Raw genomic sequence first — 24,311 nt, forward strand, 5'->3', positions numbered from 1 at the left:
TTTAGTTAAACATGCTATCTGTACTCTAATCGCTACATATTTTCACCCTGCCACCATCACCATAAGATCTCTTCTGGTGAAGGGTTGTTTGACACAGTCATTTGCAACTTTGAGTTCCTTGCTGAAAACAGATTCCACAAAGAATATGCGTATAACAATTGAATGACCTGATTTACATACTTAGCAATTGTAGTGCATCTTGCTGTATATCTCACAGATCCTCAGGATGGAGACATTCATTCCTCCAATAGTCATGACTATTGGCTACAGATGGCCTATGATTGATTCATTTTAGAAATTGCCTTCAGCCTAAGAAAGCTGCCTCTCCCAAGGTCATGGTCATTGCTGGTGTCAGCTTACATTCAGTGACTGGTACTTGCACATCTCTGAAGTCTTGGCTCTGTTACTTTGACTTCGGGTGATCCAAAGATGCCTATGGTACTGCCTGAGCCTTCTGTTGCATCTGCATTACAGTTCAACTTCTTTCTCTGTTCAGTCCTGCTACCTTCACTTTCTTACACCTGTTGTTCCAGTATTTCTTCCCCAGTACAGTTTTTGCATGCAAATTCCTATCTTAGATACTATTTCTGAAGACTGTGACTTAAGCCAATTGGTATCAAGAGTGATTCTAAAGAGTTAACTATAAAATGGGATATTAGAGCTAGATGACCCACTGGCTGGCTGCAATTGTGAATCCTATTTTTGATAGTACAGGGAGTACTGAGAAGACTTGGTATACTAGAGCAATGCAATTATTAAATTTTAACCAGTAGTGAATGAGTGAAAATAAATGCATTGGAGAATACAATATCTCAAGCATTTAAGAAGTAAAAGAGAAGTAGTCATTATAATGTATGATATTAGGTGACTCTTGCAGGGTACTAACTATGCATCAGAAAAAGACAAAGAAAGACTCTGATGACTATTTTAAGGCAATATATGAAAGTCACAATGCCTCCTTGGAAATATATAAAAATATTCTTATTTTCTGATGCTAGACAGCAGAAAAAGTCTGAGCTTGGGATATATGGGATTAGGGTAACAAACTATACAGTTACATAAGGGAGAGTTTCCTCATATGGGAACATGTTCCTGTCACGTAAAAGTTAACATTTTGACAAGGACCCTGGGAAATGGTGCTAATCACTACTAGGTAGGTTGTGCAAAGCTGGAAAAAGTGATTGCCCTCACTAAATAAAGAGAAATGCAGAGATACCCTGGTAAACAGTGGAGAAAAGATAAAGTGTTCAAGAACATATGCTATTAGAGTACACATAATACATATATCTGTGAAACATTATGAGAACCCTGAGTACAATTTATTTAGCAAAGTGGGAAGAAAAGTATTAGCGAGGGGTACAACAGTATTGTAAATATCTGTGATGACTATCTCGTGTAGGCTAAGAATGATTTTAAAAGATGATGTTATCTGATTCAAAGAAAGGTGATAGAATGCCAAATTAATAGAGACCAGGTGGTAAGGTTTAATTGTCAGGAGAAAGATGAATGAAATTATTGAAATATATGTCAATGTCAACCATCACTATGGTAACTGTTAGTGGAACACAATGCTTCTAGGAAAAAGCTATATGTCAGCCAACAATGACATTGCTTGATTTATAAAATAAAACAAACATTATCCATACTGGTTGATAAGGCAGTCAAGAGAAGCAGCCCCCGTAAAAGTCATGAGACCTAGCCCAGTTTCAAGACTCAAGTCAGTTTATAAACCAAGAACTCACAGAGTGAATGGGAAGCTGGGTCTCCAGACCCTATAACATCATGGGAAATATGTAATGATTCTGTCAGTTCTTCCCCCAAAGAATCAGTGAATATTAACTCAATAATCATACCCTGGGAATATACAGCAGAAAGATAATAAATGGATAATAAGCAGATAATAAATAAATCTGGCCCAGGTTCTTTTCACTCTGGTTTCACTTGTTCCACAAAGTTAGTAAATTTCCAAGTCTTCAAACATATAATCAAAATGAACATCTTACTTGTTAGTTTGTATAACCCTTTGTTCTGGTTACTATTGTATACAACAAATTATCCCAAAGCTTAATGGCTTAAAATAAACATTTTATTTTTTCTCATTTTTTGTGGATCAAGAATTCAGGAAGAACTCGGTCGAGCAGTTCTTACTTAGGACTTCTGATGTTTCTGTTGTCAGTTGTTGGCTGAGGTTGCAGTCATCTGAAGACTCAACTGGATTATATATCCAAGATAACTTGCTCACCTGGATACCAGTTGATACTTTGATTGTTGGTTAAGAGCTCAGATGAGGACATCATCTACAGTAGTGCATGCTGAGTCTCTAGAGTATTTGGAGTTCTTACATGATAGCTGTTTTTTCCCAAGGCAAAGATTTCATGGGTAGTAGGTAGAGAGTGCATGGCCTTTCCCAACATAGCCCTGAAAGGCATATATTATTACTTCCACTGCATTTGGTGATCAAATTGGTCACAAACTACCAAGATTTTAAAAAGACAGAATAGGAGGAATTTGAAAGACTTTTGAAGCAATGGATTCAAATTGCCATGCCCTTCCATCGATTCCTATGAAGAGTTACAATGGGAAAGGCCAAAGCAAGTTCCTGGAACACTCCCTTCAACAACTTGGTCAAGGTAGTAAATTAAAACCTAAAGTTACATCCTAGGAATGGCAGAGATTAGTGTCACCCTTGTAGTCTTAAAGGATGCAGGAGTGATCATCTTTATCATATTCTCATTTAATCTACTAAGGCACCCTCTACAAAAGTGAGACAGATTGTGAAGTTTAATAATAGACTATCAAAAATTCAACCAAGGACTAGGCCCAATTGCTGTTTTCCTGGTAGGAGTAGTTAAAGCACATTAGCATAACTGTAGGTATATGATATATAGTCATTATCTGAAGAAAATATTTTTTCATCTTTATTAGGAAGGTGAATCAGAGGCAGTTAACAATCATGTGGAATGAAAAAGAGTATGTATTATGATATTTATGTTAAGTCTCCTTCTCTCTATCATACTGTAGTTCAAAGAGACTAGGATCCTATGGATATTCAGCAGAATATAGTAATACAGTGGTCATTATGTTACTTGGACATGATGAGTAAGAAGTAGCATTCTGGCAACCTTGGTAAAAAAAATCTATGTAGTCAAGAAATAGGAGTTTCAAACCTATAAAGACTTAGGAGCTACCCATATTAGTGAGGTGTTTATGGGTCCAGTGAACTGGAATATGCCAAAATATGCCATCTATAACAAAGAAAAAAGTATTGCAAATAGGATCTCCCGTCACTAAGAAGGAAGCACAGCCCTCATTTGGCATCTTGAGGTTATGGAGACAGCATATTCCACACTTGGGAATACTGCTCTTACTCATTTAAGCTGCTGACCCAGATGCCAGCTTTGGACAAGAGGCAATGCAAGAAAGGACCCTTGCATGTAGCAGGTCCAAGCTATATTATAAACTCCCGTGCAAGAAGACTTGCTACTTTGGTCACTTAACACAGCAGACTCAAATTTTGACCTTCGGGACAAATCTGGCCAGGTTCTGTTTTTGTTAATAAAGTTTTGTTAGAACACAGCAGTGACTACATATTTAAATATTGACTACAGCTGCTTTCATACTGCAATGTCAGGTTAGAGCACAGGCAGTCTTTGCTTTGCATGGTTCTGATGTTTACAATTTTAGTTATCACAGTTTATTTAGATAACACTAGTCTCCCAAGAACATGGTTCAAGTTTCAGTCACCATGTTATATTAACTGTACTTCCATTAAGCACAAACTTTGCTGCTAGCTCTTCAGTCTCCAATCATCAAATGATCCTTGAGCATCAACTGTTCAGTTCACACACAGATGGAAAAGCATGGTGTTGTGTTACCTCCTACTTTCCTAGTGATAAACCCAAGTGGTATTTTTTTTAATGAATAATCAAGAAAGAGACTTAGCCAAAAGGAGACTTAGCCACTTTTGAACACTTCAAAAAGTGTTTTGAAGAAATAGAAAGTAATAATGATTGAGGTGAAATTTGAGTCTAACATAAATGGAGCTAGAGAAGCTATAGCTGACCATCAGAATGTTAACACTACTATCATTAGAGAGACACTGGATATACAGCTTGAGGAATTTGATGAAGGAGAATTTATCAACATAGTAAGTGTAATAAAGTGGTTGTGATGCAAAAGATGAAGATGTCTCAGAGGAAGTGACATTGCAAAATCTTCACAATAAAGGAAAATTTAAATATATTTTAGTGAAATTGAAAGAGCAAAGGATAAAACATTGGAAGCTGATGCAACCTTAGAAAGAAGCATGACAATTCACCAGTGCACAGAAAAGATGCCCACTCCATCTATTCAGCTATACAATAAGAAGAAAGCAAGTATTGTTCAAACTACTTCTTTAATCAATCTTTTCTTTTAATTGTAAATTCACATGCAGTGCTAAGAAACAACCAGACAACTCCCATGGACCCTTTATCCAATGGTAAACATCTTCCAAAATTATAATACACTATCACAACCAGAATAATAAGTTTAATTTTTTTTAATTCTCCACACTTTCAATGTTTGAAGTCACAGTATACTATATAAATATTAGTTTTACTATTTTTTAAGTTTTCCTGTATGCTCACAATTGGCTGTGACCATTTAATATTTTGACAAAAGTTTTAAAACTACGGAACAATCATAATTTTATCCATTAATTATTGAGATTGCTTTGCATGGTTTCAGCTTGCCATAGTCATCTTTTTCTGGACCTTCTCCATCTACCCTGCAAAGCAAGGAATTTTGAAGGTCTGACCCACGAGGTCTAAACTATATACTATCAGGCTCTGTACAGAAAAAAACTGTCAACCCCTGGTCTATGGTATTAGTAGGCCCTTTATGTACTCTGAAATATTTCCATTTAGCAGAGTATGTCATCTGACAAAATCACAAGTTTTTTATGAAAAAGTGTTAGGAACTGCCAGAAAATTCACATCTTGAATATAAATAAGAACTTAAAGTTAAAGGCATTTGAAGCTATAAAACATCTAGCATTAGAGAACATTACAGCATTCATTAAAAGAGGGTGGATCTATTGAGTGGTTGAATGAATTGTATCTCTCCCGCCCCACACAACTCAACCAGAATATTGCTGGAATTATTTTGTTTTTGCCCTTCCTGTCATGTCTTTACAAAAGAAAATGTGGTAAGACAAGAGTTGCATGGTACTGAGATTTCAGGACAGTTCTTTTAAACTTGCTTTTTTGTTAGTCTGTCTAGTTTAATAAAAGTGATTATATTTTACTTGTACAAATGTTCTAAGATGGAAAGGTTTATGTTTTCCCTATTTTCCTATACAATATCTTTAACAAAGAAGTTCATTTTATTCAAGAATATCAAGGTATTGTAAGTTTAAAAGTAGAAGAAAATTCATTTCACAGAGCAGATTTTTTTTCAATTAGCTCTTGCTTTTGAGTATTTAGAGGTAATTAATTACATATGAAGCTACTTTATTACTTTGGAATTTTGAAAAATACCACATGGGATGATATTAAATCATTTAAAAAATGTTAAAAATGGAAATTGGGAGCTATGGAAGAACAGGAGAGATTTGAGTTTTATCTGTGTCACCATCTGTGGGCTCCTCTCTATCCATTATTACTTACTGTCACCATCAGAATGTCGGTGCTCAGGAAAGCATAGGATAAAAACGAATCACCATAAGAAAGTGTTACTCAGGCAACTGGTCTTGAACAATATCAATATTGAGTCAAGTCTGCAAGAAAATGATGAAGACAAAGGGGAGAGACTCTATCAATATGCTTTTTATACCCCTAAAAGACCTACTGAGACTTTTACTTTCATTTATTTTCACCTTGCTGTGTGACTTTGGCCCATGTACTTAACACCTTTCATCAGCAGTTTTCTCGTCTTTAAAATAGAGGTAATAATAGTATTTACCTCAAATATTATCTTGAGAATTAAAAGAAATATTGCTTGTGAAATGCTTAATACAAGGCTTGGCGAAAAGTGTTCTGATAGTTATTGCAGCCTTTGAATGAGTTCTGAGTTCAGCCAGCAGTCACTTAAAAAAAAAAAAAAGCTAACTATAATGTGATATGATAAGTGTTATAGAAACCATTTGATGTAGTATACAGTCAGGAGCCACTTTACCTATTGACCATGATCTGTTTCCTGAGGCAGCCAAGTGAATAACCTCTCATCTTACGCTTTTTAAAAAATCAACCTGGTGCCCACATATCATAAAATAAAAAAATATCAGGGTCAAAATAATGGAGGAAAATTATAGATTGGGAAGTCATCAAGAAAAACTGCAAATACAGATAAAAGTCAAGGGAGTAGTGTATTCTCTATGTGGCAGCTTTTCAAGCACAGTGTCTAGCAAACAAAACAAAACAAAACAAAACAAAACAAAACAAAACAAAACAAAACACCTTAAAGAATAAATTCTCTTTTCCATGATCATCAGTCCTTGGAAATAGAGGCCCTTTCCTCATGCTAAAAGAATCATCATTCGAGAGGAGAAATTTGGTCTGCAGTTGCTTCCCTCAATGTGTCCTTCAGCTGAAAGTCTGAAATGTAGGAGATTGAAAAGATCAAATGAAAATTAGTCACACAGACTTTGAGAGGCTTTATCAGCCTAAAATTAGGGGAAAATTACATGGTTTTGAAAAAGATTCTGCTAAATAATTTTGATGCAAGATGAAAAAAACAAGTATCATTTGGAACAATAGTTTGTTATCAAAAACACATAAAATTTAAAATCACCAAGTTTTCCTTTTCAATGTATTGAATTACCTATTTTATCAAATAAGAGATGAAAGGTGAGATGACATAATTGAAAGGAAATATGACTGAGGGAAAGTGAGCTCAGTAATAAAAACAGAGACATTCCAAAATCAAAATGGGGAAAATAAATGAACAGGCACCTTCCAAATAAGATATATAATGGTCAATACACATTTGAAAAATTCTCAGTATTATCATTTATCAAGGAAATGCAAATTAAAACCACAAAGAGAAATGACTACATACCTTTTCAAATCACTAAAATTTATAAAGATTGGCCATACTAAATATTGGCAAGGATGTGAAGAAAATGTAATTCTTATACATTGTTGGTGAGAATATAAAACACTGTTGTTTTGTAAGACTATTTGGCATTTCCTAATAAACAACACAAATGACCTATGCAATGTCCATGACATAGCAATTCCACTATTAGGTATTAAGAAAAATATTTTTATGTATACACAAAGAGCTGTGATAGGCACTGTCATAGTGTCTTTATTCATAATGGTTAGAGACTGAGACCTTCCCAAATGTCTGCCAAGAGAACAATGGATACCAAAATCGTATTCATATAATGGAGTACCACTTAGTAGCAAAACAAAACAAAACAAAAAACTATATATACAACATGAATGAGTCTTCCAAAGATCATGTCAAATAAAATAAGAGAGGCACAAAAGAATAAATGATAAATTAATTTATATATATGAAGGTCAAAAATAGGCAAAACTAATCCACAGTGATAGAAGTCAAAATAGAGTTAACATCTATGGGTAAGGTTGAGATTGACTGGAAAGGTCATGAGAGAACTTTCAAGAATGATGGAAATATTCTATAGTGTGATTTGGGTGGTATCTACATGCTGAGTATAATGCAATACAATAAAACTTAGCAATTTTAAGCATACAATTAGGTAAGTTTTGACAAATGTATTATAGTTCATATAACCAGCACTGCAATCATGATCTATTTATTCTGTTCCATATGGTAGCCAACAGCCACATGTGCCAGTGAGCACTTGATACTAAGAAATGCGGTAAGCATAGAATACACTCTGGATTTTGAAAATTTAGTACAAGAACATATAAAATATTCTATAACTTTTACACTGGATACATGTTGAAGTGATATTTTGCATATATTGAGTTGCATAAAATATATTATTAAAATTAGTTTCACCTGTTTCTTTTTTCATGTGGCTATTGCAAAATTTTCAATTCCATATGTGGCATGCATTACAGTTCTCATGAAGAGTGTTATAAGACTATTCAATGAAATTATAGAGATTTGTTTTTGCCATTATTTCCCACCTCCTATGCTTCTGCATTACAGATGTCATGTATTTTACTTTTACATATGTTGTAAACACTATGATACATTTTATTATTTTTGCTATAAAGAGGAGGTTATATTTTATTTATTTATTTTTTAGGTATTTTCTGATGAAAAGATGTTTTTAATGCTTTTAATATTTATTTATTTTTGAGAGAGAGAGAGACAGAGCACAAGTGGGGGAGGGGCAGAGAGAGAGGGAGACACAGAATCTGAAGCAGGCTCCAGGCTCTGAGCTGTCAGCACAGAGCCCAGTGCAGGGCTCGAACTCATGAATCAGGAGATTATGACCTGAGTCATCAGAGGTTTAACAAACTGAGTCACCCAGGTGCCCTGGGGCAGCTATTTTTTAAAGAACATTTTAAAGATAGGCAATGCCTTTTGTAGATAACTGCATAATTACTGTTTGGGGTGCTCCAAATTTTTGTTCTGCCAAAAAGACTTTTAAACATATGTTATGAGGCAGGTCTGTTTTTTGTTTGTTGGTTTGTTTTGTTTTGGTCTGAAAAGTCTTTAGTTTGCTTTTATGTTTTAAAAAATTATTTTTGCTGGCTATCAAATCTGAGTTTGTCAGTTATTTCTTTTAGCACTCTCAAGATATCACTTTATCACTTCACTCACGATTTCTCTGTTCTTACCTTTTTTGTTTTCTGCTTTTAGATTTCCTCCTTATCATCAGTTTTTAAAAGTTTAATTTCAGTGTGCCTTGGTATGGTTTTCTTTGTTTATTCTGCTTTGTGTTCTTAGAATTTCCAGGGTATTTAGTTTTATAGTTTCCATCAATTTCTTTTAATTTATTTTTTATTTTTTACCTTTCTTCAAGTTTTCTTCGTATGCTTTCTTTTCTCTCCTGAGAACTAAATTATGGATATTTTAGTACATTTAATATCGTTCCTCAGGTGACTGACTTGCTAGTTGTTTTGCTTCTATTTCTTCTCTATGTGCTTCACTTTAGTTTTTAATGCCAGGTCTTTAAGTCTATTGATTTCTTCTTCAATACCTAATTATTGCTAATTTCATTATTTTATTTCCAATTTTGGTATCACAATTTATCTCCCTAGAATTTCCATTTGTGTTTCTTGTTTGTTTTTATTCACTTCATTCTCTTTATCAGGTTTGTGTTTTCTCCTCACTTTTCTGAATATAGGGAGCACATTTTATTTTTCTGGATCTGCTTTAAATAAAATTATAATTAGAACTTACAATTTAAAATTTACTTCATGTATTGTTTGATTTTGTTTGCATTGTTTGAATTTTATCCTCATTATGGGTCATATTTCCTTGCTTCTGAGCATGTCTGGAAATTTGGATGCTGAAGTATGAATTTTACATTTTTGGGTTCCTCATATTATTGCATTCATGTAAGTAGTATTGGACTTTTTTAGCATGTAGTTTACATTACTTGGGATTTGTTTAATACATCTGAGGTTTGCTTTTAAGCTTTTTTAGGTCAGTGCAGAGCAGTCTTTAATCTATGGCCAATTGAGCTCTATTACTAAGGTGGTATCTTTCTGAGAACTATGATGCCTTATTTATTGAGATTTTTCCATTTGGACTGGTGGTAATATGAACTATTCCTAACCATGTGTGAGATTTGCAAATTGTTAGGTTTCCTCTTTTCTGGAAAGCCTTTCCCCAACCTGTGTAACTTCCTTTAACACATGTATTGAGGGGGTACTCAGCTGAAGAATTGAGGGGTCCTCTTCAAAGCTCTTTGCCCTTCCCTCTGTGCAACAACCCCTCTCCATTACTGAGCCACAAATTATAAGCACTAAGACCTCCCTGAACTTTGATCTATATCATCTTATATTAGTGACCACCACATTCTCTGCAGGTTTTCTCGCCCTGCACTACAACCCCTTCCTGCTTCTAGGCAGGAAGCTGAGGTGATCAGAGGGTTCACCTTATCTGTTTTCTCTCACTCAGGAATCACCATCCTGGCTGCCTGTTGCCCAATATCTTAAAAAATGTTGTTTTTAATATTTTATCCAATCCTCCTGTTATTTGAGACAGGGACATAAATCTTTTTATTTCATATAGACCTAAAATTAAAATCAGTAACTATCTTTTGATTGATTTGTTTCCACATTCAACAGATTATACATTCAGATACTATTTTGAAGAGGCCCAGAAATTTTTACTAATTGATACAGAGAATGCAGAAAAAAAATGTGCCCCCAAAACATTTTAAACATTGAATAGAGAACCATGAAAAGAAATAAAAAGTTGAAATATAAGCTGGTAAATATTTAAATATTTGCATGGATAATTTATCAGTTTGTCACTTGGCAAAATTTTGTATTCAATATTATGAAGTGCCTTTTGAGAGTAGAGATTGCTAAGAGATAATGCAGGCTACTAAGAAAAGTTATTCTAATGTTATTTTCTCCTAGAAATAAATTAAGGAAGAAACTTTTCTTTCATAAATTCTTTAAATAAATTTTTCTGGAAGAATAATAAGGCGGAACAGGATAAATGAATTTTTTTTCCAAATCCTCTATTTTTGTAACGTGTATTGTCTCTTAAGATTGCTTAATCAGCTAATTTCTATTTTCACTGATTAGCCTTCACTGTGCCTGGCTCACTAAATAATCCAGTCCCCACTACAGTCTGATAATGATGAATCATGACACATATTCTTCCTACCCTCTCCTTCTCCGGCATCTCGTTTTCATCAAAGTCTTAATGAAAAAAAAATCACTTATTTATCAAGGTATAACAATATATAAACTTTCAGTGAAAATGAATATTCTATATGACTGAAACTTATCTCTCTGTATCCATACCCTGAAATGTTAAGCAGTTGTGTTTTGCATCTTTTTTTTTCTGTTTAACTCTTAAACACAATGCTACTTGATATCTGTGGTATCAGAGTTACTCATTTGTGAACACCAAAAGCTGTATAATATTCTCACATTCAGAGTGTGGAGCTTTTGACTCCTTTCCAGAGGGCTAAGATTATGGAAATTAGATTTCTGGATGAATGTCTAATTACTGTTGAAGTGAATGCCTATGAAACTATATGCAATGTTTTTATCAGAAACTAAGGATGGTATTAAAAGTTATAGTCATTAATTCATGTGTTGAATAAATATTTATTGCATACGTACTATGCTTCAGAGACTGTACATCTGAGTATGTAATAGTAAATATAAATGCCAATTATAAATATTGAGGCTTGGTTAACATTAACACCCTTGCTCTCTGCATTCAATTTTCCATATGGGTCGGCTACATTCTATTTAATAAGTTTCATCAAGAACTCTTGGGGCGCCTGGGTGGCTCAGTCGGTTAAGCGTCCGACTTCAGCTCAGGTCATGATCTCACAGTTCGTGAGTTCGAGCCCCGCGTCGGGCTCTGTGCTGACAGCTCAGAGCCTGGAGCCTGCTTCACATTCTCTGTCTCCCTCTCTCTCTGCCCCTTCCCAGCTCATGCTGCGTCTCTCTCTGTCTCAAAAATAAATAAACATTAAAAAAAATAAAAAAAAAAAAGAACTCTTTACTACTCTAATTTAACCTATTTACTCTCCTAATCCTAGGTACAAATTATCAAAGTGCTTAAAATGCACTTCTGGATAGTTTTGAAGTATAAATTTAAATAGCGATAGAATGTAGTTTAACCAATATGGTTTAAAAAAATAAGCACAATTAATCTGACTGCAGCACAAATTAAGCCTCGCTTTTCATTTTCTTAAAGCCCCAACTTTACACTGGCTCTTTGGATACTGTGTTTGAATCCTAACATCACTGGTACAGCAATATTAATGAATAAAGGTGATTTTTATATCTATAGTAAAAGGGGAGACAGAGAGAAGCTTCTTTCAGAAAACCCCCTCCTCCTACAGATGTGATCTGGTTTATGGTAGCAATTTGGCATTGCACATTTTTTACTACAAAGTTTCAAAAAAACATCTTGATACAGTATTTCTGCAAGTAGTTTCAGAGGATTATTTATGGGTCTGCAAGGATGCCAGATTGCCTCATTTTGAGACGATTAAAACAGGACTTTAGGCAGCTATTATTTGCATCTTTAGGAGAAAAACCCATTAGCACAAGGCCAGGGGATCATTGGGACCTGGAGAAGCTACCTTGAATAATAATCCTGGACCCTACTATATTCGAGCAAGCAGACCCACTGATGCCTGTTAGAGCAGTCTGCATGTAGACGGGCACAGAAACAGAAGCTGCAAGTCTTTTAGGATGATAACTAATATATTTTTTATGAGGCCGACTGAAATGAGACTCCAGAGAGAGCAACAGAAAAGACTGATCAGAAAGAGTAAAATTGGTGACAAGAAGATTGGAAAGTAGAAGTCATTGTAAAACATATAAATCATGGAGAAGCCTGTGCACGGAAACAGACCAAACTCCAGAAATCCACATTTTGCTAGAGGTCAGCTTAATGAATTATCAATGTGAATACTTAAAATATTTAATATTTTACCACATATGGGAAAAGGCCAGTTGTTGACTCATTGAAAGGCTGTTGAAAAGGCTCATTTCTCTGTCATGAGGTTCAACATCATATCAGGAAATAACCACTCACAAATTTGGAATAAAGAAAATGGTAAGAATTCTTTCAATGGCACACATTAAAAAAAAGTTAACATCTTGGTTTCTATGTTAGCAATTAACATAAAAACTGACCCACTCCTACAGTTGATATTGGCACTGATACTGATATTCCCACTTGTTGAAATAAAGACTTAACTAATGTTTGATGAAATGCAACCAATGTATTTTAAGAGTCATGGGCCAGGTGTTTTGTAGGGATAGATATGGTAAGGGGGACAGCTGAAGTGAAGAGACCATTTTTCTTCTTTTTAAAAAGTGTCCCCTGTTCTTGGCCTAGCCACCTCTTCTCATAGAAAGTTCTCCAAATAAACTATTCCAATATCCCCTATGTTCAAGTACTATGCCAGGTACTAGAAAAACAAAGACATTAAAATGGGGTCATTTTTCTCAAAGAGCTCATAAATGAGGAAACAGACAAATAGTGGTAATTGTGTTTGATAAATACAATGCATGTCTTAGGTTTCTATGCCAGCAGTATAGAGGTGAAATGTGAGATAATTACATTTCATTTCTTTCTTCATGAGTTGGAATACTTGCCTGAAGAAACAGAATGCCAGAAAATTTTATCCATTCAATCCCCCTAGCCAGAATACAAATGTAGCAAAATTAAGCCTAAAAGACTAGTATTTATTTCTAACAACATTCAGAGAAAATGTGACAACTTACAAAGCTATTTATTCTAAAGGCTAATTATATATATATTATATATATACATATATATATATATAACATATAAATATATTGTATCTATTTTATACACACACACACACACACACACATACACACACGTACTTTAATTAGGAATTCTCCCCTAAATCTCATCTACTGTAACAGGTATATATCATGCTGTTCAAAATTCATTTAAAAAAAAAGCAAACTAAAGCAAACCATAACAAAAAAAAAATAATTACATCTATAACTTTGATAGAATAGGATTTTATAGTTTTTAGGCCATTTTCATGAACATTTAAGAGTCTAATAACAAGTATCTCACAAGCAAAAGAATACGTATAATATTAGTTTTGTATGTTGAAACAATGTAATATAAGCTATGTGTATGGTATGTGTACAATATATACTCATGTAAATATGTATACATTTATGTATATATGTATATACACACACACACACACACACCAGACAAATTTATGAAATAGAAGACTGACTTAGAAAACAAATGAAGTTATTGCTCACATCTATCAAAATTCAAGGGGCATACTTCACAGAACTAGAACAAATAATTCTAAAATTTGTATGAAACCTGAATAGCAAAAGTAATCTAAGAAAGAACAAAGATGGAGATATCATGCTCTCTGACTTCAAACTATACTACAGAACTATATAATCAAGACAGTATGGGATGGGTACAAAAACAGACACACAGATTAACAGAATAGAATTGAGAACACAGAGATAAATTCACACATATATGGACAATTAATCTATCATCAGAAAGCCAAGAACATACAATGGACAAAGGACAGTCTTTTCAATAAATGTTGGGAAAACTGGACAGCCACATACAAAAGAATAAAATTTGACTACAATCTTACACCATATGCAAAAATTAACTCAAAATGGATGAAAGCCTGAATGTTCAACATCAATGTGAATGTGAATCCCGAAACCATAAAAGTCATAGAGAAAAACATAGGTGAGAAACTCCTTGACATCAGTGTTAGTGATATATTTGTTGATCTGACTCCAGAGTCAAGGGAGACAGAAACAAAAGAAAGCAAATGAAACTACATCAAATCTAAAAAAGCTTCTACACAGCAAAGGAAACCATCATCAGAACAAAAAGGTAATTTACTAAATGGGTCAAGATATTTGCAAGCTGTATACTCAATAAAGAATTAATATCCAAAATGCATAAGAAATCCACACAACTCAACATCAAAAAAAAAAAAAACTGATTAAAACTACGCAAAGGAACTGAATAGACATTTTTCCATACACAGATGGCCAACAGAGACATGAAAAGATGCTCAACATTACTAATTACTAATCTTCAGGGAAATGCAAATCAAAACCACAAGATATTAGCTTGTACCTGTCAGAATGGCTGTTATAAAAAAGGCAAGAAGTAAAAAGTATTCGCAAGGATGTGGAGAAAAAGGAGCCCTCCTGAACTATTGGTGGGAATGTAAATTGGTACAGTCATTACTCAAAACAATATGGAGTTCCTCAAAAATTAAAAATAGAACTACCATATGTCCAATAAACCCACTTCTAGGTATTTACATGAAGAATGCAAAAATACTAATTTGAAAAGATATATGCACCCCTATGTTTACTGTAGCATCATTTACGATAGCAAAGATATGGAGACAACAATGTGTCTGCTGATAGACGCGTGCGTAAAGAAGATGTGGTATTCATATATACACTGGAATTCTATGCAGCCATAAAAATGAATGAGCTCTTGCCATGTAAGATGACATGAGTCATCTAGAGGGTATTATGCTAAGTGATAATAAGTTAGACTGAGAAAAAGAAATACTAAACAATTTCACTCATATGTGGAACCTAAAAACAAATGAATAAAAAACAAACAAAACAAATGAATAAACAAACAAAAAGTAAAATCAGACTATAAATACAGAGAGAAAACTGGTGGTTTCAAGAGGGGAGGTGGATGGGGGAGATGGGCAAAATGGGTGAAGGTACAGGGCATACAGTCAATGATATTTTAATAGACTTGCATGTGACAGATGGTAGCTATACTTGTGATGAGCACAGCATAAAGTATAGAGATGGTGAAATCACTATGTTGTACACCTGCAACTAATGTAACATTACATGTCAACTATACTCAAGTAAAAATAAATTAGTTTGGGGGCTATACAAAATGAGATAGTATTAAGAAGCTGTTTTTTTTTTTTTTAAACTGAACCTATATTCCACAGTTCTCCATTTCTTCCTACTCTTAAATTTCTAACCTCCAATCCTTAAAAAAACACTCTTCTGCCTTTTTGATGTCAACCACCAAATCAAACCTACTGAACTCTGTACGGCTTCTAGATAAAGTACATTTTACTATTTACTCCAACACCAAGGTTGAGATTTTATCAGAGAACTACTGATACCTTGATCTCTGTTCTACACTAACCTGTACTTATGGAATATGAATAGCAATGGGGAAGGGAACAACAAGAGCCCAAAGAGCCAGAGACCCAAATCCTAGTGGGAAATGCAGGCTCAGACAAGCAAGATCCAGAATCAAAGGAAAAAATAATGGAACAAACATTTGTCAGCTTTTACCATAGAGAAAAGGAACTTTTCTTTCAGACTTATTTTATAGCCAAACTGTGTCTGAGTGGTGGGGTGTGAATGCCTGTGGCTTAAGAGGATTTCAACAGGGGTTCCATAGGTGCTATTGATATAATATAGTACCAGTGCAGGTATTAGAGTCAGGGTTCTAATACCAATTTTACCATTTATTCACTGTAAATTTAGAAAACTATTCATCAAAACCAGCTTATTTTTTTCAATAGGCAAAATAGAACTAATCATAATCTCATCAGATTGTCACGACACTCAAGTGGAATATTGAAAGTCAAATGTCAGATATGTTATCAGTGTTTAATACATTCTTTGTCTTTTCTCTTCTAATAAATAATATATAGAAGAACCAGGCTTATCAGTGGCTTCCGATAGCACTAGCTGTTGATTAATTGATATGCTTAGCAAAACTCAAAATAGAAGTAAAGGATGCAATAGATTCACAGAATCTGGTTACAAAGAAATAGCATTTGGGATGGATTGCTACATCATCCAATAAGACTGTTCCTTCTTACATGAATCCCAACTTTTGTGCATTTTGCACTTATGACTAAGGGATAAGAAAGTGGTTTAGAAACAAGGACCACTCAACACAAATAAAGAATGCCTGTCTCCTCTCCCCACCAATTTGCTTGCACAACTCATGCTATCTCTGGTTTTTGACCCTCCTTATTTAATACATTTCAGCACCTCATCCTCCCCTGTTGCAGGTAGGGAAAATAAGTTTTTGTTTAAATAACATCTTAAGTACATTGGCGTGTATAAGTATGATTTATATAATTACAGCAGTTAGTAATTAGTGTAAATAGAGATCATGTCACAACTAGCAAACATCATTAAAGCATATACCAAGTCAAGAAAAGCCTGTGTTATTTTTTGCAAGAAAAAAAGTGTGTTAGATGAATCCCCAAATTGCCTGTTGGAACAAACTTGACATCAAACATATTGTACCTCATATCTAGGTAAAAATTATTGCACAGGAATGTTTCTTAGGAATATTTTTCTTCACAAATTTTAAATAATTTTTAAAATTCAGAAAAATAAAATGCCCCAAACATAAATTTTTCACTTTGTTTCTTCCTGTTTCCATGTGAAAGAACTGTCTATCACTTATACTGGCTCTTTGAGGGAAGTATTGTTTATTGTCTCACCCTTCTTAGTGCCCTAATGGAAATTGACTTTTTTGTGTTTATCATTTACTACCTTATTCTGTTATTAAAAAAATGAACGGATGCCAAATTTTTCCACCTAAACTATAAGCTCTTTTGAGAATAGGAGCTTTATAGTTTTACATTCCTCATGCTCACAGCCCCACATATAATGCCTTCCAAATATCTAGTAGTTGCTGAGTCAATTAAAAAAAGAGTAAAATGTTTATACCAGTAGTAATTATTTAAATAAGTTTAATTTTCACCATAGATCAAATCTATATAATCACAGGATAATTATTTTTTCAGCATTGTAGGGTATGGAAAATATTTTGTTGTACACTAGCTCTTTGTGTCTGGATAACTGCCTGAGGAAATTATTTATATACATGAGGGAAAAGAAGTTAGAGACAATGTAAAGTTATAGCATGTCATTCAGAATGCAACTGGTGGAGGTAGAAATTAAATCCAAGAACTTCAGCTACTCAATACATAAAAACCTGAATCTATTTAATTGCAGATTAACTGTACTTAAAAAAAAAAAACATATGAGTAGCATTTATTTTAAAAAAGTAAGTCTAACTAGCTTCATGAATAATAAATACATACCTGAAAGAACACTTTTTCAAGGAAATATATACATTTGGTTCTCATTATTCACTGCAGTTATGTTCTGTAAAGTTACTATAAACACTGAATTAACAAATACTGAATCATTGCTCCTTGAAAAAATGCAGGGTTAGATGCTTACATATAGATGGCCACACATTTTTGCATAAATAACCTTGTTTTACATGTCTTTGGCTTAAAGACACCTTATTTACATATTGTTAATTCATTAACATTGAACCCACAGTCAACAGCACTATAACTCACGCCTGAACACAGCTGGTCTAACACACATAGTTTCTCAGTAAGGCATATCATAGCCTTTTGTAATTAGGAACAGTAGATAGCACCCAACACTCTGCTTGGTCGCCTTTTTAAACAGTGACATCAATAATAAAATATTAAAATATGAAATATGAAAAACATAGAATTAAATAACCCACAAAAAGTACACTTGTTTATACTGTGAGAACCAAAATAAGAAGGCAAACCACCTTCTTGTTTGATCTTAGCTGGGAAAGCATATGCTGGGTGATTCACATTTCTTACCTCTCTGTACATATGAATGTTTCTAAATTACTGTGAAACTATCATGAGCATTGATTGATTTGAGGGTTACAAATAAATTTTAGTCAGTAGGCAAATTTGTAAATACAGAATCTATGAAAAATGAGGATCAACTGCATTGAATTTCCAAACAAGACATATTGTGCTATGCATTAAGGAAGATGAATAAAATATTATGGCTGATTTTGAAGGGTTCAAAGTCTATCTGGGAAAATGGAATATCAATAGTTAATGCCAGTGCAATGTAATTGAGTTCTTATCAATGGAGAATCTCAAAGGAGGAAGCAACTCAATCTTTAGTTTGCAGTTGACTATGTCCTCCAGCATTACACATATGGAATGTAGGGTCAATTCCCACTGCATTCTTATCATTTTCAATTTATGAACTGGCTCTTCCTTGTTGATATGGAAAAAAAATCTCAAAAAGCACCACCTCATTGTTCCTCTATCCTTTTGGTGCTCAGCAAGGCAAATTAAGCCTTCATGGAAATTTGAATTTAGAAAAGGGAAACATTTCATATATTCTGTATTACATATAACCACTCTATAATTTCCCACAGAAATGGCTCAACAAACTTTACTGGAAAAAAGAAATACCAATACCCTCTTTCTTCATGGAAGGCAGTAGTACACTACTACAATGTAATTACTTCTCTTGTCTTCTTTTAGTCTTGTCCAAATGAGGTCTATGTATTTCCATAGAGCCTAAAATTTCTCACCCTCCTCAAACTTCCAGTTGATTATATTTCTTTGGGTAACATAGGGCTTTTTAAAAATAATTATATTTTTATGTTTCAGATCTGAGATCTAATCCTATAAGTATTAAAAGATTTTATATTTGTATATCTGGAAATCCATAATTCCTGTTATATTTTCTGGCCCGGGGTTGTACTTTGAAAAATAAAGTGTAATTATTTTGCTATACTACTTTTTTTCCTATGACACACCTATTTAAATCCAGGATATGTTTCTTTCTTTTTTTTTTTTTCAATTTTCTTAGAGAATTGTTTTTCCCTCCAACTTATCCTTTATATTTTCTACTCCATCTACAACAAAACGACACCAGCAAACTTTGTAACTATTTAAAACTGTTTGTTCATGTAAATGAGACTTGATCCTAATTATCTTTAGCAGAACTCTTAGCTTTTGTTCGGAACCGCTCCTTCATTTAAACTTGCCCTTAACACCAGTGCCTTAAATGGCAAAATATGATTTCAACTCATCGCTTCCTATTAATCATGTTTAAATTTCACAGTGAATCATGGACCCCTTTGGTCTGTCCCAATTTTAAATTGCTTCTCATATTATTATTGTGTGGATTTCCTTGTCTTACATTTTTCTATGTCTACTAAATTAGCTCTTTATTTCCACTGCTCTACTATAAAACTTCTCTGAGTTTGCATTCTCTGAATTTGGAATTAACTTTCAGCTATTATTCTAAAAAGTATTTATTTAGGTGAACGTGACATATTTACTTTCTGTATCAGAACTCTGAACCTCCAAAAGAAACTGCTATTTTACCCCTACAGCACTTTGAATGTTACCCTCCTCCACTAGCCCAACAGTGATGTCACTTGAGCTCATTCGCTTGTTGAAATGGGATTTATTTTTGTCAGAACCGAAGTTCTTTTAATTGATATTTACATAAAATTTCAATTCACTTTGATCTCCTATGATCACCTCTGTGGCATAGAAAGAAACTATGCACTTTAGTGAAGTTTGTTCTGTAAAATGTTATAGATTATTTAGCAGTACTCTCTCATTTGGAAAATTGAAAATTGTTCTGGGATGAGTCAACAGCAAAAATATATTAATATGTTATAGTTTTGTATCATTAGAGGAAATAGAAGCTTTTGAAATACCATCTTGTTAATCAGTTGATCTTTCCTCTCAATAATTAGGTCTTTCAATTTACTTCTAAAATTACTGGATATGGTATTTTCAGCTAATATAAAGTAAAATTCACTTAATGAAAAAAATGACATTTGAAAATAATAGATTTTTCTTTTCTTATATTAAATTCAATTCTCTCACAACTCTTGGTGGCTAATTCATTGCGACTATCATTTAAAACTTTGATCTTCTAATTTTTAATGGTTTAAAATTGAGGTAATTAGAAATTACATGATAATGATTAATTAGAATATGAACAGCACTATGCTTGAAGTACAAATAATGAGTGGGAATGTGTTGAATTTTTTTAATGTTTGGAATTATATTGGTATTTGAGAAATGCAATTATCATTTCCAATAGCAATTTCGTTCATACAAAGAAGTTTTAAAACACAATTGCAGCTTGAGACCTCCAAATTTGTTCAAATATGTTAAAATCCCACTATGTCCTTTTAATTTTGATATATATAAACTGTGAATTTAAAGCTGAGATTTTTTTGTCTATTTATAAAAAGAACATTTGGGGTTACATTAAAATATGTATCTCATCTCATTTTTGAAATATATTAGACAGCAGGCTAATTCATTATGGGCCAGTTGGTTGGGACTGGTGTGGCTACTCAATGAATATTCTAAATATAACCTTAGCCCAAAGTCTTTGGTGAGAAAATAAATAATAGGAAATTTAATTTAGTTACCCTCTTACCAAATAACTTTGAGGTAAGGTTGTATTTGTAGCAGCCATATTATATATTTATGTGGAGAAATATTTTGGTAAAACTGTAATGTAAGGAATATGGAAAGGTTTTTGGATGAATTATTAGTTATCAATGAGGATTGCTTGGGCAGAGCAGGTGGGTTGTGATGATTGTTTTGCCACTAATTCCATCTTAAATTTTTTTTTTTTCAATTAGGCAGATTTTTATTTGTTCTGTGGTCAAGAGCAAACTCTGAGAGATCCAACTCTACAAATTGTCCAAACAACTCAATTATTTATATTCATAATTTAGAATAACTCTACTTTCTAACTTTTGCATTATTACCTTTATTGTCTTCCCAACTTCAGTTAAGTTCATAAAATATAACTGGAATTCTCTGTCTTACAAAAAAAATGTGAGACTCCAAACTCCAGATAATTTTTTGTGCATAGAAAAACTAGATAATTTCTAAAATATCTATAGGGGCGCCTGGGTGGCTCAGTCAGTTGAGCAACCAACTTCGGCTCAGGTCATGATCGCGTGGTTTGTGAGTTCAAGCCCCGCGTGGGGTTCTTGCTGACAGCTCAGAGCCTGGAGCCTGCTTCTGATTCTGTGTCTCCCTCTTTCTCTGCCCTTCCCCCACTCATGCTCTGTCTCTCTCTGTCTCAGAAATAAACATAAAAAAAATTTTTTAATTAAAATATCTGTAATACATTGCAGTAATCCATATAAACATTTACTAAAACCTGTGTAAAATATGTATATAAAAATGTGCACATAAACTTTAATTATACAGAATGAAGTAGCTATAATTTGTCCAAATATGAATCTCAAAATCAAAATTATTTTCTGAGTTGGCCAGATAACATTAAGTTTCATCCCCCATTTCAATTTGAAAATTGGCCACATTCCCCAAGTCATGTGAACATGAAGAATTTTCATGAACATAAAAACAGTGAAACACAGAATATGTACTATAGAGCAAACTGAGGAAGAAATAATAACATCACCACCTTTGACTTCTTACCTAGTGCTAGCTGAAAGAAAAGAGAAAAAAGATGTCAAATCAATGAGACTTTCTCTGATATAATCATGGTCAAGAGCAATAACAAGGCTCATTGGAAATTACTACATTTTCTTGGAAACCTAAACATTTGGATTTCTAGGGCCACCTGGGTGGCTCAGTCAGTTAAATATCTGACTCTTGATTTCAGCTCAGGTCATGATTTCATGATTCTTGAGACAGAACCCCAAGTCAGATGCTGCACTCACAGCATGGAGCCTGCTTAGGATTCTCTCTCTCCCTCTCTCTCTGTCCCTTCCTACTTGTGCATATGCATACTTTCTCTCTCAAATAAAATACATTAAAAAAAATAAACATGTGGGTTTCTATATGCATTACCCTTTGAGTAATTAGAAATTTGAAGTATGTATACTAAGTGTTAAAATTTGGAGATGTGGCATGTCAAAGATAACACATTTAACACGTTGTCTGTCCAGCCTCACTGCTTTAATGAATAGAGGAAATCACGCTGATAACCTAGATAGACCGGCTTATCTCATATCCCCAAACCAAGCCATGTAAACTATAGATTTAAAAAGTGGCGGGGCGCCTGGGTGGCCCAGTCAGTTGAGCGTCCGACTTCAGCTCAGGTCACGATCTCACGATCCGTGAGTTCGAGCCCCGCGTCGGGCTCTGGGCTGATGGCTCAGAGCCTGGAGCCTGCTTCCGATTCTGTGTCTCCCTCTCTCTCTACCCCTCCCCCATTCATGCTCTCTCTCTGTCTCAAAAATAAATAAACGTTAAAAAGTGGCAATTCCTCAGAGCAGTGCTAGAAACCAAGGAGAGATCTACAGAAAAAATATAGATATCAATAGGGTCCCTGAATAATAATATCTAATGGAAAAACACAAATTATCTAATTTTATTCACAAATCAAGAAAAAAGTCTGTATAGTATAATAACCATAGGAAAAAAGTGTAGTCCATGTTTTATGACAAAATATACATTAGTCCCCAAAGTTTATGTGGCTGAGTATTATAAAAATTTGAAAAAATAGAAAGTTCCTGCATTATGTAATTTTTTCCAGAAAGACAAGGGAAGTTGCTTTATTGTAGGGGCTTGTGAAACTTCAGATTGATGAGTCAAAACCAAATCCCTATCTCTCCATAAATACTTTCATTACCAATAAATAAAAATCTCCAGTTCATAGTTACACACCAACACTAAGGGTTATCACATTTATTTGTATAAAAGAGACAAAAATTTTATATCCTATTATTTAAATTTGTTTCCCTAATTACCAGATTGAGAATCTGTTCATGTCTATTAGTGATTATTTTTTAAACATGGATAAATCATGAATACAACAATTTATACAATGTAGTTCATACACACATGTATTATATTTGTTGAGTAGTTACAAAAACATATATAGAGATGATATTCACTAAAGTCTGCATCATGACTATCTTCTGGTAGGGCTTAAGCTAGAGTGAACTTTAACTATAAGTGAGTAGATTAGATTTTTGTTCACAAATAATTACTACCTTCTTCCTGTGACACCCATTAGAAGAGTAAATTCAGCTACCCTATTGATTTGGAGATGGTCCATGTGATTTGTTTTGAGCAGTAAAATATGGATGGAAGTGAAGATATATTAACTCTGAGGAGAAATCACATATTTCCACTCACCTCTCTAGGAACTTCCATTTCCTCCATGAAAAGTAAATGTTCCCTGTATCAGCTGTCTTCAACCAAAGTCCAAAATTGGTACAGGTGAAATTACCTGAACTCAGTGGCAGTCTTTTATCAGAGCTGACCAAGCCATTCCTTAAACACATGAGCAAGAAACTCTATTATATGAAATAGTCCTGCAAATCAATAGGAAAAAAAATGACAAAGGGAAAAACCAAATACATCACAGAAGACAATCACAGAAGACAACCAAATACAATCACAGAAGACAAAATACAAATGAGGACCATAAGAAAGTTGCTCAAATTTGTTAGGAAAATATAGGGGAAAAATCAAGGGAGTTATAATTAAAATATCAAATAAAACAGCACTTTCCTCTTACCAGCTTGGTAAAATTAATAGCTTGATCATATATAGTGTTAGTGAGAGTATGGGGATTTGAGCATCATATATCTTTGTTGGAAATGTTAATTATTATAGCATTATTGAACACAATTGACAGTACCTGTTAATTTAAAAAAATATACAAATGTAGAGCCTCAGAATTTCAACTTCTACAGATCTATCATAGAAAAATATTGTGCATGGGGTGCCTGGGTGACTCAGTTGGTTGAGTGTCCAACTCTTGATTTTGGCTCAGGTCATGACCTCACAGTTCATGGGATCGAGCTCCACATCAGGTTCCACATTCATATTGCAGAGCCTGCTTCGA

The 24,311-nt window shown here is 33.8% G+C and overlaps 1 long non-coding RNA gene across 1 annotated transcript in view; it reads right to left on the reverse strand.

Annotated features, from left to right (window-relative positions):
- Window positions 1-23,770, reverse strand: part of LOC109270490 (uncharacterized) — a 76,415-nt gene extending 52,645 nt beyond the window's left edge. The window contains exon 1 of the long non-coding RNA XR_002081558.2: window positions 23,597-23,770. This is a non-coding gene — a long non-coding RNA (uncharacterized LOC109270490). The remainder of the gene's footprint in view (window positions 1-23,596) is intronic.
- Window positions 23,771-24,311: the final 541 nt, after the last annotated feature.

This window comes from Panthera pardus, unplaced genomic scaffold (assembly GCF_024362965.1).
Source record: "Panthera pardus isolate Hobbes unplaced genomic scaffold, ASM2436296v1 HiC_scaffold_10, whole genome shotgun sequence".
Lineage (NCBI taxonomy): Eukaryota > Metazoa > Chordata > Mammalia > Carnivora > Felidae > Panthera > Panthera pardus.